Below are 14,682 nucleotides of genomic sequence, written 5' to 3' on the forward strand. Positions count from 1 at the left end.
TATTTAGAATTTCTGTTATTAATTCCTCTTGTTTCTGCAGCAGGAAAGAGGAAAAATAAAAGGTTTTTCTTCCTTCTCTGCCTTTCATTAGCAAACAGATTATCTGAGGACTGACTGCAAAGCCTCCTTGGCAAACACTGGCAGCCCCGGCAATGCCAAACTGTGCTGCGGGTGCTGGCAGTGGGGCTGGCCGGTTGAGCCCCGCCACGCCAACACCTGCGTGTGCTGGGCCTGGGGCTGGTCCCGGGGTTAATTCTGCAAGAACAGGCGTCCTTCCAGCTTTGGCTCTGTGAGGAAATCATTGACACAAGCCGGGCCCCTCGAGAGCCCCCCGACAGCCCCTCTCCCCTTCCCACACCCCGGTTCATTGGTTTTGCCCAGCTACTGGAGGAAGCGTGGCCCGGCCGCGCTGCGCGGGTGCATGACGGGAACGTGTTCCTGGGTGCCTGCGCCTTCCCCGGGTCCTTCTTCCACCGCTGCGGCTCCAGCTCCAGCTAAATTTGACAGAAGCCCAGAGACGGTCGTGCCTCTGGAAGCAGCATCGAGGAGCAGCTGAGGGGTCGTGGCGGGGGCCGCGGTGGGGGCCATGGTGGGGGCCGCGGCGTGCAGCCTGCAGCACCGACAACGGAGAAAGGTGGAGGGCGAATAGCCGCCCCGGAGCAGACCGAAAAACCTGGCACTCGCAGCACCGTGGCTGCTTTCTGTCAATTCCCCCACTTATTAAGGAAATCTTATGATTATTTTTTGAAGCCTAACTCAGGTTTTTTAAACACTTGGGACCATCAGTGCCAAGGAGCAAATATTATGGGAAAGGCATTGATTCCTCAGTGATTTATCTTCCTTTATTTTAAATGATTGGCCTGGATGCCCTTTTACCTGAGCAGAAGCGTAGGGCTCCTTTAGAAACAATACCTTGCTAATTGTACCAGAGTCATTTTGCTGCATAAAGCACCTTATTTCATAACGATGTGAGTGGTGCGGTATAATGAATGCCTGCCTGGGGAAATTAAAGTAATCAATTGCCAAGGCCAACACATTTTAGAACAAGTAGAGAAAAAAAGTGTAGATAAGGGCTTTTAAGCCGCAGGGTGGAAAATACCTCATAATTCTTTGACCAGTTTTAAAATATGAACAAATGTAATTTGTTCATCAGCTATGGAAATAAAACAAACTGGCTATGTGGAGCGGGGATTTGTATCCTCTGCTGAAAACTGTCTATCGCAAGAAACCATGAAAGCCATTTCTACCAGAAATCCTGGCCCCGCTAAACCACGGCGACCCTCTGCAGAGCCAGCGGGGCTGTGCCTGCCCCGCTCCAGCCACCCCCGGCTGCCCAACTCCAGACTTCCCTTCAATAGGAGGCAAATCATCCCACACAAGGGAATGTTGCCACTTGCTCATCTGAGAGGTTTAATTAATGTTTGCAAAACACTTACAAGATGAAAATGTACTCCAGAAGCGCTAAGCATTGTTATTACAGCCACCTCGCCGGGGTGCTTTGATGGAGTTTGCTTCAATAACGTCTGTAGAGCACTTTGGGCTCTCGGGGTAAGGGGTGCCGGCGCAGTGCACGGTGCCACCACCCCGCCGACCCGAGGGCCCCTCACCGGTGCCAAGCCACGGCTCCACGGCTGCCGTGGGGCACATGCAGTGGCTGCAGCCCCGCGTGGCCATGAGTCAGGACGTGCCCCCGCTCGCACGAGGGTTGACGTACGGGCTCTGCTACTTCGGCTTTTACTAATAAGCACTTCTGTCTTTTTCTCTGTAAAATGATTTTCATTGTAATCGTGCTGGATAACTCGAACACAGCAGACGTTTTAATGAAGGCATGGGACATCCATAAAAGTCCATGCCACAGATAAAACAGGGAATACATCATGTTTATTACTTGTTACATGAAATTGAATTGCACCAATGATCTGATGCTGAAAGCCAGTCGGAAATGAGCGGGGAACTGCGGTTGTACACAATTTCAAAATGTAAGTCATAGCACCATCCCTGCCGCACCATTCTCCGCCTTTTGTTGGGGAATTTATACAGTACCCACGCAAATGTCTGTTTAATTTGCCTTGAGAGGTATCACAAAAACTCCCCAACACTTTCCTGGTCCCTGGCTCTTTTCCTAGGTTGACACACTTCAGCACTACTTCTAAACAAGGACAAGACTGTCTACGGTACTTTGAAAAGCAGGAATTGCTCAGGCCCTTTAGCTTTTTATTATAAAACTCATTCCAGCCCAAACCTTTGTCTTAATATAATCCAAACCAAGGGTAGCCATCCTCATACCAAAACCGATGGACAGCTCCTGCCCCTGCCAGCCACACGAGCACCAAAACTGTTTCAGGTCTGGCAACATATGAAGTTTTTCAGCCTTGCTGCTCCCAAAACTGCTTTCCAGTCCCTGTGTTTAAACTCAGCTTCGCCCAAACTGCAGTCTGCTCCCGCCCGTCCCCAGGCTGGCCCCCACCCGCCGGCCCTGCCTGGACCACGGGGGTCCCATGCCGAGGGGGCTGCCTCCCTCCCCACCCAGCACCCTCCAGAGGGGATGCTCCGACCCTCAGCAGTATTGCTCCCCCCTCCAAAAAACCCCCAATGTTTACTGGCCCCTCACCTTCCATGTTCTTCCTTTCACAAAGCCACTTTGTCATTGACTCTCGGTGACAGGTCACCACAACCCAAGTACCAGGCTGCAGCAGTGATTTATTACTGCTGGACCCGTACAACTCTATAAAAAGAGCCATTTCTGCTTTTTTGGCTAGCACTGACAATTACAGATAGTTGGCCATTTTTCTTACGAGCTTTAGCTTGTGGCTTTTTCATTCCCGGGCAGCTCTAGAAGTTAACAAATTGCAGGTGGGCTTCTAGGTCTGAAGAGAAAGCTCCTTTTCTTTGCCTGGTGTGGTCTCAGCCGTGGAGCTCTGGAGATGGGGGAAAATCCCACCAGCTGCTGGCCCCTTTCTTGGCTGTAGGTATACACCTATTCTTAAGCACGGTTTTAAGTAATTTGTGTTCTGCTCACTCATTTACAGTTAGGGGCTTTGGTTGCTGCTCTCAGAAAACTTTGTTCACGTCCCTCGAGCAAGGAGCCGACTGGCAGCTGCAGGTTGGGCTCATCGTACTGGCGACACAGTTTGTATGAAGGAGGTTTCTGAACAGCAAAGGACAGATTGCTTTATAAAAAAACCCAACACCAAAACCTAATTAAGACTACAGTAAATAATTAGATTGTGGCATCTGGCTGTCCAAGTCCTGAGATTGCACATGTTCTTTCTAATGCTTTAAATTTTGTTTTGAGCTTGTTTAAATTAATTTAAAATTCATTACAGGATGTCCTTTTGGGCAAAGTTTAGCTAGCCTAAGATGTAATATTATTTTTCTAGGTCTTTGATAGCTCTCGGAGCTCTGTAACCAAACTTTGACCAGCAGTAGTTATCTCAAACAGCACCTCCTGAAGAGCCCCAGGGCGAGCGCAGCAGCCAGCCCATGGCCCCGGACCGGCCAGCCTGTCCCTCTTTGCTTCTCTGGTTGTAAAACGTCAGTAGAAACCATTACATACAATTTTTTTCACTTTTAACTTTTTGATAGAAACTATTCATGCATTCAAATCAAACTGACACCTTGGCTCTGCGTTTCTTTTCAGTGAACAAATTTAACTGGAAATTTTTGCTCTTGAGAAGCTGATCCTCACCGCAGCAGCAGGGCAGGTTGTCTCTGGGGCGAGACCCGGTGCCACCAGATCCCCCTTGCTCCAGGCCAGGGGCTTGTTCCGTCCTTCTCCCCCCAGCAGACGAGCAATGGGTTTCTGGCTATTTGGTCTTGCAAAACACGCTTCAAAGACGCGTTCCAGCCCACTGGGCTAATGACCAAACCCCTGTGCTCGAGCCCCCTCTGCGTCATTCCACACGCTGGACTCTCGCAGTGGTCTCAGTCTGGTTTAAACTTTAACACTTGAGACCTAAAAGCTCTTCCCCTGCTTAGTCCCCTGTATAATTTGTACTGGGGTTCTTACCAGAGGAAGAAAAGACCATTAACAGCTTCATGCAACTCAACACAATGCACTGGCTATATCTGCAACCTATTCTATACAATTCTGCTACCTCATTAAAAAACCCAAACCAACCACTGATCACATCCCGCTGGCTTTAATAAGCTCTGGGAACTGTTGTTCTTGCCCACAGCAGCTGTAGCTGCCCCTTACAATGGTCTCGACTTCTCGCACTGGCCGCATGGCGATAGTCTTACTGCTCAGCCCCGTCCCCTCCAAACACAGCTAATAAATAAACACTTTTTGTGGGGTTTTGTGCCCTGGTGTTTCAGGCTTTCAGCATTGTGGCAAGATTGAGAGAAGTTTAAGATGAAGAACTGAGGGGTGGGGGGGTCATTGCTAGTGAGTATTAACATCCCCCAAGTGCCTGGCAGTGTGTCGGGGGGACACGACCCGGGGGCCGCAGCCAAAGCGCAGGCAGCTGGAAAGCAGAAAGATAATTCCCACTTTTAGAGCCAGGGAGCTAAAACAAAGAGGCATGACATGATTTGTTAAAGGTCACTCAGGGGAGCCTGAACAAATGCCAGCACCGTGCCCAGAGGCGGCCAAGCGGCAGGTTCGGCTGTCCCCCGTCCCTGCTGGGCCAGGTCACCACCGCCCTGGGAACTGGGAAGAGGGAGACCTGAGCTCGGGATCACCAGCTCTGCCGCAGGCAGGGACGGACTGCATGCTCCACTGTTCCCAGCACTGATAACCGATGACCGCAGCCTGGCTGCACTGTGCTGGCAGGGGGTGCAGAGCATGGCTCCGCGTTTGGGCTGTGCAACATGAGCGGTCTCCCACCTGGAACCAGCCCCGAGGCCAGAGGAGGTCCTGTGATCCCCATTGCCCTTCAGACACAGGTGCTGTGGCCCCGAGCCGGGATGCGAGGAGATAAAACACTGGCTGGGGAGCCCAGGTGAGAGCCAGGGCAGGAGGGGAGCTGCCGCCTGTGCCGCAGAACAGCCTCCTGCTGCGGGGCCATGCTGCCCAGCACCGCGCTCCTCGGGGCTCCAGGGAGAAGGCAGATTGCACAGTGAGAAATACAATATAAATGCTCTTCCTCTGGAAAATTACTAAGTAAAAGTTTGTTCCTCATCTGCAATTTAACTTTATACTTCAATCTTTAATCTACAGCTTTTAGTTATGCTTGCGGCCAGCTCAAAAAATGGAAATAGCTGAACTTTTCAGACATGAAGATAATAAATTCACAAAGCAGAGATTAGAGGTTTAGGGATTCATTCTCAATTCTCCTTGATTTGATATGGAGAAAGAACTTGAAAGGAAAAAAAGACCTTTTCAAACTCCTTTGCTTGTTAGAGACATTCAGGGAGCTTCACATCCTTGTCTTTTCCTGAAGACTTGTAGGTATTTATAGTTACTTCAGATTTAGTCTCATCCCAGGCACGTACCCCTAGCTAATTCCTGCTCATCAGGTTTTCTAAAAATGAGTTTTTTTTTCTTTCCCCTGTCACTGAGGGATGAAGGCTATTCGAAGCCATTGGATCTCGTGAGGCTCTTCCCTGCCCTGCAGCGGTCAGCCCTCGCGGTGCTTGGGAAGCTGCTCCGGCAGCCCTTAGCTGGATCTGTCCTGCCCCTGCTGGTGCCCCGGTTGCTGCTGGACCAGCCATGGGCTGGAGAGCCGCACTCAGCACTGTGGGGGCCAGCCCGGCACAGAGCCCATCTGCGGGGGACGGACGCGATCCTCCAACCACGACAGTGCTGCTGGTTCGCACCCGATGAAGGCTGCGTCCGTCTGTCTGCTCAGCTCAGCTCAGCTCCTGGTGCTGAACCAAGAAAAGATTCCCTGACAGGCTTTCCCACTGGGTACGTATACACACGCTGGGGAGGGGGTCAGACAGACACGGACTGACCCTGGTCCCTCTCCAACTGCATGAAGATCCCATTGCCTCGTCTCAATACTTCTATTATTTTTTATATTCCCATATGCATATATAGGAGCAGCTGTGATTTTCCCATAGGACTTGCAGCTGATACAAATTCAACACACTTTAAAAGGCAGCTTATTTTGCCTCAGATGCCTCAACTCAGTAAGAGAAAATAGAAAACCAAACAAAACCCAGCAAATTGACCTGGGAAGGAAAAAGCTCAACAGTTTTGCCACCTCACCTCCACTCGGCACTCACAGCCACAGCCATTGGCTGCCCTTGGGGTGAACGCCTAGGACAGGAACTGGGGGAAAATTCCCCAAATATCATCCACAAATGGAGTTTAAAAGAACAAAAGGGGGCAACATCAACTGTCACAGAGACTCTGAACTGTCCCGAGCCGGATGTTTTCATCAGTATCCATCTAAGAAAGAGATACTTTATGGTATCTCCCATGCTGCAATAATCCCTTAGGAAAAGCATCCGAGACCCAGGCACAATGACATTTTTCATTGTTGGCCTGCCCAGTCTTCCCAGCTTAGTCCCAGCTCACGCCACCACTCCATCCTCTTTGATGGGCCTCACTCCTGTGATGGACCTCACCCCTTGGCATTTTTCTGCACATCTTTTCTTTTAGTCTGCCTTACTGGTGACTCATTTTACCTTTAATATGTTTTGGCAGGACTGAGGTATTTATTTTAACAAAGTAGTAAAAATAGTTTTGAGCATGTTAGCAATCTGTGCAGTTCTTGTCAAGTCACTGCTTTTTTAATGCAGCGGCTTGGATTGACCTGACTTAGCTCTAAGCATACACAATCAATCAAGATCAAACTTTACAGCGTATACAATTTCCTCATTTTTAATAACTTGCACAGTGAAATATTTTGCTGGTTCTGACATGTCACAGGCTCGCACTGAAAGGCGCTGGCTTGTTTAGCTTTCTCTAATCCATTACAACATTTTCATTTTACTGTTCTCTTCATAGAAGTCAACTGGACATGTAAGAGCTCGGAGTGCATTTTGATAACATATGACAACGGCGAGTGGTTTTTAAGATACAAAACCTCTGACTACAGAAAACTCCTGAAATAAATCCCAAAAGTCACTGTTTCGTTCATTTTTTATTTCCTATGGGATTTAAGATTCCCATCGTCCTGTCCCACCTTGCGACCTGAACATTGATTTCCTATTAGGATATAGATCCAGTCTGAATGCTCATAAAAAAATACACGTTCTGGTTTAGTTACTCATGCATTGCTGTTCACTTATAAGCAGACCAAATTCTGCAAAGTCACTGGCAGGATGACTTTGGCAGTCATCTCCATGACCAGCATCATGCCAATGAAAGCTTTTCTGGGAACGCAACTCTATCACAGGCTAAAATACCACCAGTCCAGGTTTTACGAGCCACATTTGATTCTTTAAGCAGGTACATTTTCCTTCCACCAGAGCTTTACAGCCTACATACTACATTACTTCTCAAACCTGTTTTTAATTGAAGTTGGTTTTGTAATGCAGCTACATGTGCGTTATTTGATAAATGTGAATCGTAGTAAATGCCCTTAAGCCAACTCTTTAAAAGTAGAGCTTAAGTTTTATAAATGTACTTCATAAATAGCAATATTTTCTAATTTCATAGAACAACAAGAACAAATCACCAGCTTCTTTCAGAGATAGATTAGTTCCCTGTAGACAATACATTGGTCCTAACAGATTTCCATCTATTTTTGGGACTTTCAAAGAACAGCTATTACCATTCAATTATCATGCTTCATTAAACAACTTAAAACCTATATATTGCATGCTTTTAGTTAAAAAAACGTTCAGTAACCTTGTTTATGACATGAATATAGTGTTTGTTCAGAGAAATCTGGCAGAGCAAGCATGCAGCTGCACAGCATTGCTACAGCCCCATGCTGCTGGGCAACTCCGAGGGGAGATTGCTGCAGTCCGCGTCCCTGGGCAGCCAGCGCCTGTCCTCGCCCAGCTCTCGGGGACCGGCACGCCTCACTGCAGGGAGGGACGGGGACGTCTGCAGGTGACACCACGCTGTCCCCCATGCAACTGCCTAACTACAGCTGACCAGGGGAAAAACCCCAACCGCTGCCCATCGCTGCCTGCCGCCTCCTGGCGCTGGAGCAGCCAGAGCACCAGGCTGCCCCCCGGGAGCTGCGAACCATCTTCAGAACATGATGTTTATCAGGTGCTTCACCGGGGAAACATAAATATCCTTCCTCTGCCGGCGAGCAGGCAGCCTCTGACATTACAGCCGACCGCGATGAGTGCCGGACTCCTGCAGATCTCAGGGTGACAGTGAATTTTACTATGAAACACGAGGCACTGTGTAAAACTTAATTACCCCTGTGTGTTGTAAAGCCAGGGACTGATCTTCAGTCAGCGTCAGCAGCACAGCTCAGCGACGTCTCTCTTGGACAAAAAGAAGATGGCCACATTTAGTTTCCCCCATTCTCCCCCCAGCCCATCTCTAGCATGTCTCACCGTTACCCATCTGCTCCTTGGGGAGAGGCTCTTGCTGCTTGGTGAGGACCTGCTGCCACCGCCCGCGATGCTCAAGGTTTTACCTGAAATCACAAAGGAAAACTGAAAGACAGCCAAGAAGTGGACCCATGACTTCTGAATCTGACTCCAAATCCCTAATTGAAGGTCACCCTACACCTCTGTTTAGGGGTTATTAGTTTTTGTATTTGTATAGTCCTTCACGAGCATTACAAGCGATGAGCGATGACAGCTCGTGTATATGTGTCTGCCTACACACACACACACATATATACACCCTTACATCTGAACGCTATGCCAAAGAAATTATGTTTCACATCATTTCTAGTGTCATCTTTGATTAATTTGCATCTCTTTTCTCATTATGGCTCATCCCTTGTTTCAAAGGTGTCCTTCAACCAGGACACTGGGAGAGGGCCGAGAAGTGAAAAACAACACGGAATAATCTAAAGGTAGAGTCTAGGAAAGCCTTTCTGACAGTTGCACTTCTGGCTTAACACTCCCATCCCCAGATCACTTCTTCCCATGTGCGATTTCTTCTTTAGCGAATTAGCTTTCCCCAGAACTGATTCATTGCATCCCAATGGCCATAGATTCCCTCTTACATCTTCTTAATCAAAGAATAAAGGAGTGAATGCATATGTCTCTGAGAATAATAATGGGGCATTTGACAGCTAAATGGAGCCACAATATGCAGAAATATAAACATCCATGCACAATTTATCCGCTTTCTCCTCCCGCTCCCCTCAGTGCGATGTGTCTGGGTGACTCCATGTCTGAAGGTTAAGCGAGTCCTTTATCGTCCACAGTTCAGGCACCAGAACCAAAGTGGCAATAAAACGGCTGCAGGGGAAGGGCCCCAGCGCTGCAGTCCCTTGGCTCTCCCGCACAGAGAACGACCGTTCTGCCGGATTACTGGAGGATACCCTCTGCCATCACGCTGTAAATCACAGCCACAACTTGCTACGATATCGCTTTGAAAATAGTCTGAAAACATCATAAACTGAACTCATCTGGGGAGATATTTCATCTTAAGATTTGATGACAAGGTCAGCAGTGCTCAAACGCATCCTTCAGCTCAAGGTTGGCCCTTTCTGCACATTCTATTTTAAGACCTGCATGATGCCGACCTCCATACCCTGTTCACATGTCCTTGAAATGCCGCCCTGAGACCTGCTGGACTTGTGTCTCACCTTGAAATCCTACTTCGTAATACAGCCAATACATCGGCAGGAGAGGCCGGCTTTCTGCTGCGCTACGGGGAGCTCGTTGGCGATCTTTGACCCTATGCCGAAGCCAAGCAGATTTCTTTTCTGTAGAACATCCTATAATGGGTCATCATCTGGAAATCCCACAGAAGGATACTGCTGACCTGGGCATCGGTCCTTGAAGTCTGCAGTCCAGCCGACAGCTCTTATAACACATTAGAAGTATATTTTAAAACAAGGTCGGTCAGTCGGCGTGCTATACCACACCTATTCTGTAAATGGAAAATCAATGTACATAAAGCTGCTCGACTTCCTGCAAGACGTGCCTCAGCTGCAACATCTGAAAAACCCAGCACCACCACCAAGTATTGACGAGGTTATCTCACTTCGGTTGGAAAATGGTTTTCCACACCAAACAGATGTCTACTGCACAGAAATCACACTTGAAAAGAAGTAGTCTGAGATACAAGATAGACAAGAAAGACAAAAAGAGACAAGGCAGTCCCAAATATTTCCCTTTAAATGTTAGCAAGCCTCTGCTTGGCGAAGGCTGAGGAGCAGAGCCCTGGGAGCTCCCCTGCGCAGAGACTGCGGCTGGGGGCCGCGGGGGGCCGTCCCTGACGTGGCAGGAACAGCACTTCACAGCCAGCGCTTCTTAATTCTTCTAGTGCATGTGGCAAATAAGAATAATTATATATAAAATTATATGACTCAGGCTAGTTAATTATCAAAGGGAAAAACCAGAACAATAAACAACATTTCCCAAGATTGCCGAAAGCCTTTTAAACCAGGCTGCCTTTCAATAGCAGTTATCAGCTTCTAATTAAAGCCAACTCCAAGCGCTTTTGCTGAAATGGAGCCAGTAATACAAATCTAATAGGATGTCTTTTGTCGAGACCATGCGAGTAAACAGTTCGGGTCCCGTTACAAAGGCTGCCTTTTGCCGACTGGCAGCAAACCTTGCTTTCTAAGACGTGTGTGCATGGCGAACTGAAGAGGGAATTGGCTTGTGCCGCATTTCTTTTTTCCCCCTATGTATTTTTGCAATATATGAAATAAACCTACACCAATGGGAGACCCTCCGAGAGGACCGGTTGAAAAGAACATCCTTCTTTTTTGTTCAAAATCTGTTCTGTGTCTTTTTGGTCAAAAAGACATTTTGCAATTAAAATTTTCATCAGAAATGGAACATTCTTTCCAGCTTTGCAGATGGTAGGAAGGAAAAAGTGTTGTCGCTCGGTGGCATAGGTGGTTGCTCGGAAAACAAGCGCTTGCCTTCAAGCATGCAGGAAGCCTGAGTGTGTGATTGTACATGGAAACAGTTTGTTCTTTGCCTAACACAAAATTAAGCATTATGAAATTCACTGAGTGATATGTTTTGTCCCATGAGAGATTAGCTTCAGAAATACAGAGACAGAAAAATACTCATCTTTCATTATCATGCCAGTTTTTAAACAGCTGGGAAATACTGCTTCTTCCCTCAAATGAGCAGACTAGACAAAAACAATGTTCTACCTCCACCTCCCCCCAACAACACCACTTTTCCCATGGAAATTTTCCATTTAAATTAAATTTCATCTTTATTACCACCCTCCTTTTTTTTTAAATTTTTCTGGCACATCTTTTCTTTAACCTCCCCCCCCCCCATCTATTTTTCATTTTCTTCTATTGCCAAGAGCAACAACACGTATCCATGTGCATGTGCTGGGGTAAGGAGGGATGAGGAAAGGAGAAGAAACAGAAGAGAAAAGAATAGAAAGAGAGAAAAGGTGGAAAAAAATCATCTGATGAAGAACAATTGCTGGAAAGACCAGCTAAACTGATTGACAAGTCGCTCTCACGAAAACAAAAAGTTTTCCTATTTTGCTGTGAACCGAGATGAAGTCCATGGTCCTTTCTCCTCCCCCAAATGTAAGGGGGGGTTAATCCCTTGCTGCTCATTAAAGCCACTGCTCTGCGTTAAGAACTTTCTTACAGAGAACAAAACAAGAAGAAATAAGTCATTTCTGGTTCCTAATCCACTCTCAAGCTACTTTTACTGACAGCTTTTCGTGTGCCATACAGAGAAAGGGGAGAAGCAGCCGCTAACGGCATGCTGGGTCTGCAAGCTCCCGAGGATCAAGAGCGTTACGTTACAGGAGGCTACGGAAAGGGAGACTCTGATTTATGTATTTCGCTGATATCTTTCTATGCTTGCATTTGCATTTACAATCCAATGAAAAATTTATGACTGTTAAACTTATCCTGTATGTCATAATTAAACACAAACAATCATTTCCGAATAACTGTTTACCATATTGCATATTCAATTGTGCAATTAATCTCAATGACTCTTTCTCCTTGTAAATAAATATAGGCGGCAACGTATTCTACCATAATGCACTCGCAACCTCATCCAGCGGAAGATGAAGAGTCGATCTGACATTTCAAGAGAGAGCAGTTACCTGCTTAATAAATAGATTGGAAACCCTGTCATTTTCAAATAGATGCCTTGTTCTCCTGCTAACTATTTGTTCTGAGGAAAGCCTCCCAGAGAGATTTATAGGACAAGTGCTGTTTAAACATTAATCTTAATGCGGAGAAAGAGGGAAGCGGGCTGCTCTCAGAGCTTTGCCAAGGGATCTGAGACTTGAGGGGGGACACGTGCGAGCCGGCCCCCAGAGCTGCTGCCAGTGATGGCTCGATGGCCAGAACCCGCATGATGGCGAGCGGCAGGGCAGCCGGGGCTCTGGCAGAGGCCAGCATCCGCAGAAGCACTGGCAGGGACCTCCTCACCCGTGACCAGCTCTAACAACGAGCGGGCAAAGGGATGTGCTGGGAAAGCTCCAGCGAGACCTGGCCGTGGAAAGAGGCCTCGGCATAACGAGGGTAAACTCCTGCAAACAGACCTGTTTCTGGATGTACCTGTCCTTGCCAGCCCAGGTGGGCTTCTGCTGGCAGAGGCTGGGGTTGCCAGCAAGGAATGGCCTCGCCGCCGGTGCAAACCAGGGATGCTGCCGCTTGCCGAGAAGCTGGTCCACGCTGAGTCAGTGGCGCTGTAAGCAGCGTATTGTTAGGATTCAGCAGCAGCCTGTTTCCTTTCAGGCATAAAAAATGAAATAGCGATCTGCTGATGGGTTGTGATTGGTAGATGGCTTCACATGAAACAGCATTTGTCCTGAGAACAAGGTGAATAAAAGACTTAATGGAGTTCAGCGATGCAATACAAATAACGGTGTCCCTTTACATTACCGACAACACACGCTACGCTCTCTCCGGATCCCTGTTCTCTTGAATACTCCACTAGGAAGCTTTTTGTAAATAGGATGTCTCACTTAATGTCCTCTCCCAAACATCATATTAATCACCCTTTAAGAATGCATAGTCTCAGGGAATAAGGACTGCACTGGGTGTGAGGGAGACATCGCTCCTAATTTTAGCTCTGCGTTGACTTTCCGCAAGCCTGTGCCGTTTTCCCACAGCTGAAGCTAACACTGTAGCACCCCTCTGTCATGGATGTCCCTGGAGATGCCACCCGGGAGGGCAGTTACCACGCGTGGAGGAGGGCCAGTATCACCACCAGCACCGCTGCCCCGGGGCGCTGGCTCTGTGCAGCTCCTGCAGACAAGGGGCCACGAGCGGCTGTAAAGCGTAGGAGGGGACCTCTTCTCAGGGCCCCTGAGCTCTGCAGCCTCTGTGAGCACGTATAAAGGAGGCTGAAGGGTACTTGATAGCTCAAGAGACTGCTAATTAGCTATGAATGATTTCTCCTCTAGATTGCGGGTTTATATTGTCCCCAGGTTGGTGCTAGTGACTGGCAGCTATTTCCACCCAGAGACCTATGTGAAGTGAAGTTGAATGATTGTCCCAGGCCAGGTCCTAGCAGACTGGATCCTGCAAGCTCCCATTACTGCTTATGCAGAGAAGGAAACAGCTGGAAGTGCTATGGCAGAAGAATCAGCCATCCCCTGCCACGCTCTGCCAGCAGGGTCACGCGCGTTCCATGCAGCAGGCGAGGTGGGGGATGCTTGCAACCTTATCGTGCATGCTCGTCTCTTGCAATGGCCAGCAGATTTCAGCTCTCGGGCTGTCAGCTCGCCAGCTTTCATAGCCACCGAGTTCCCTCCTGAAATCAAATTCTTTAGAAGTACTTAATTTTGCATATGTTAATTTTTTTGCTAGCACTATCAGTCCCATATTCACAGTTGTTTATTTTCAGGGTGTTCACCCAAGCTTTGCTGTAAACACGTTTTCACAGGTCAAAAACAAGGCATGAAAATCACCAAAAATATTTGTTCCATGAAGATTTTCAGTTCTACAGTAAATTCAACGAGGGAAAACAACAGTTTGCGAGAAACAGAAGTTGCAGCAAGGGACTTGCTGTTCTGAGGACCCTTGCTGGCCCGCAGGAGAGCTGCCCCTCTTCGCCAGTCGTGCAAAGGGCACAGCTTTGTGCCGGAGAAGTCACCGAGCACCGTGCAGGCGTTTGCTGGAGAGGGAGACCCGGCCCTGGCCAAGGGCAGCGAAGAGCCCCTGCAGACACACTGCCCCGGGGGCCTTCCAGAGCGCGTACACCACAGGCACCCCCCAGCAGAAAGGGGTGCAAGGGGGGCACGGCCGGGGGGTCTCCCCACGGCATTCATGCTGCTGGTTCAGGGGAAGGCTCCGGCACAAGGGGTGGCTGCTGTGGGGCACTGAAGCAAGGAGCACGCTCTCCTGATTGTTGAACAACATCCTAAAAAAATGACCTCTGACAACCAGCAGTGATGTGCATCCACCACCCGCCGAGAAAACACGGTGGTACAGGGACACTTGCCACGGCCATCACACATAAGCATCCTGCTAAAACAGAAATAGCAGCACACAAAGGCCAGATGCTGAACAGCTGCCCAAATTCAGTAGCAAACAACACCCAGGTATTTTAAATGACCCCAGAACAGTTTGCCTTAACTTTCAGCTGGGATTTGTGTCATGCCTGGGCAGGAGGTTATACACAAGGTGGAAAGCTGCAGGGAAGAAAAAGGCTCCTGAAAGGCACGGTAACCCTCTCTCTGGATTGCACAGA

The 14,682-nt window shown here is 48.3% G+C and overlaps 1 long non-coding RNA gene across 2 annotated transcripts in view; it reads right to left on the reverse strand.

The window, feature by feature from the left end:
• Positions 1–6,847: 6,847 nt before the first annotated feature.
• LOC148056333 (uncharacterized) overlaps positions 6,848–14,682 on the reverse strand; it is a 91,991-nt gene continuing 84,156 nt past the window's right edge. For both annotated transcript variants that reach the window (XR_015703467.1, XR_015703468.1), the window contains 2 exons: positions 8,413–8,495; positions 6,848–8,340 (listed from right to left, as the gene is read on the reverse strand). This is a non-coding gene — a long non-coding RNA (uncharacterized LOC148056333). The remainder of the gene's footprint in view (positions 8,341–8,412; positions 8,496–14,682) is intronic.

This window comes from Nipponia nippon, unplaced genomic scaffold, assembly GCF_047370975.1.
Source record: "Nipponia nippon isolate SJK-2023a ecotype South Korea unplaced genomic scaffold, ASM4737097v1 scaffold_15, whole genome shotgun sequence".
Classification (NCBI taxonomy): Eukaryota; Metazoa; Chordata; class Aves; order Pelecaniformes; family Threskiornithidae; genus Nipponia; species Nipponia nippon.